General features: G+C 40.4%; 1 non-coding gene across 1 annotated transcript; it reads left to right on the top strand.

Annotated features, from left to right (window-relative positions):
* Positions 1–832: 832 nt before the first annotated feature.
* Positions 833–939, top strand: LOC127124142 (small nucleolar RNA R71). Its single transcript, XR_007803772.1, has one exon. It is a non-coding gene; the product is annotated as a small nucleolar RNA R71 (small nucleolar RNA).
* The last annotated feature ends 1,018 nt before the right edge of the window (positions 940–1,957 follow it).

The raw sequence follows: 1,957 nt of genomic DNA, 5'->3' as shown, positions 1-1,957 counted from the left end.
ATCATAAGCGTTCCCACTTCGTAGGGTAATGGCGTTGGCTTGTCCTCTCGGATTTTGTTGAGGTTGTCCAGGGAATTGTCCTCCAGGTGTAGTCTGAGGGGCTTGGTTTAAAGCTACCTGAGAGATCTGGGTTTCAAGCATCTTGGTATGAGTAACTATTTGGTCAACCTTGGTTCCTAACTGAGTAATCAATTCGTTAACAAGAATGTTTTGGTTCATGAACTCCTTGTTTTGTTGGGTTTGAGCGGTGATAAAATTTTCCATAATTTTCTCAAGGCTCGGCTTTGGTGGTACAGGTTGCATAGGTTGTTTTGATCTAGGGGCTTGATAACTAGGTCTCAGAGGTGCATTATTTTGAATAGGGTTATTGTTTTTATAGGAGAAGTTAGGGTGATTCCTCCATCCAGGGTTATAGGTATTCGAATATGGGTTCCCTTGGGTGTAGTTCACTTGCTCGGAGTGGGTTTCATTTAATAGACTGCATTCTGTGGATTGGTGTCCTTGGGTTCCACATATCTCACAATCCGACGAAACTGCGGCTACAGTATTCGGGTTTATGCACATATGCTCGACCTTAAGAGCTAATGCGTCCATTTTAGCTTACATCATGTCTATAGAGCTTAGTTCATGCACTCCTCCTTGGGCTTCCTTCTTCTCAACTGTCGCTCGTTCGACTCCCCATGATTGATGGTTTTGAGCCATGTCTTCGATGAGGGCACTAGCTTCAGGGTAAGGTTTGTTCATCAGAGCACCGCCTACGGCAGTGTCGATGGTCATCTTTGTGTTGTAATGAAGTCCATTATAGAAGGTTTGAATGATTAACCAATTTTCTAAGCCATGATGTGGGCATGCTCGTAACAACTCTTTATATCTCTCCCAAGCTTCGAACAACGATTCTCCTTGGTTTCGGGTAAATCTAGTTATATGGTTTCGAAGAACGGCGGTCTTACTCGGGGGAAAATATCTAGCAAGAAAAACTCTTCTAAGGTTATCCCAAGTCGTAATGGAATTGGGTGGAAGGGAATCTAACCATGATAGAGCTTTATCTCTGAGGGAGAAAGGAAATAATCTTAAACGTATTGACTCAGGAGAAGCTCCATTGGTTTTAAAAGTATCTGCTAATTGAAGAAATATTTTTAAATGTTGGTTTGGGTTCTCGGTAGCGAGACCCGCGAATTGTCCCTGTTGCACTAGTTGCAACAGGGACGGTTTAAGTTCAATAGACCCACGAATTGTCCCTGTTACTATACTAGAACTAGGTTCTTCGTTACATGGTTGAGCGAAGTCCTTAAGAGGTCTTTGGTTTTGATCTTCGGCCATAGCTCTCTTAATTCTATGAAAGAATAAACGTGCACGAGCGTAACGTTCAGGTTCCGCCAGAGGGTTTACTAAACTTAAACTTCCAGTGCTGCGAGTTCTTCGCATCGACCGGTGGGAAATAACCTAAGTCTAAACGATATAACAACAGGAAAATGAAATTTGACGAAATTGGTCCCCGGCAACGACGCCAAAAACTTGATGCGTTGTAAATCTTGATGTTCGCAAGTGTACGAACGCGTCAGAGTAATATAAAAGAATATCGAACCACAGAGACCAAGTGTCAATCTATCGTTATCTATTGTTATGGTGTTTATCAAAGGCAATTTAAATAGGTGTTTTTGTAGTGTGCAATTGAAAAGTAAAGTTTTAAAATAAATTTAATTAATAAAGACAGGGTCGAATGTAATTCACATAATTAAATGATAATCCAAGTACTTGCTAATAGAACTACTTATGGGCAATGTTTCCTACTTTGAAAAGAACTAATTTAACAGGAACTGTCGCTTTCGCGTATTCAGAACCGAGTTGTACTCCCTAATCAAACCCTCTTATTGTCACTTATAAAAAGGCGCGCATTGCATTAGAGTAGTAAACCTATTTTTAAGAAATATAGTATCTTGACTAAGTTGAAAATTAT

Source organism: Lathyrus oleraceus, chromosome 2 (assembly GCF_024323335.1).
Source record: "Lathyrus oleraceus cultivar Zhongwan6 chromosome 2, CAAS_Psat_ZW6_1.0, whole genome shotgun sequence".
Classification (NCBI taxonomy): domain Eukaryota; kingdom Viridiplantae; phylum Streptophyta; class Magnoliopsida; order Fabales; family Fabaceae; genus Lathyrus; species Lathyrus oleraceus.
The sequence above is the reverse complement of the archived record's forward strand: the minus strand, read 5'-3'. Positions and strand labels throughout refer to the sequence as shown.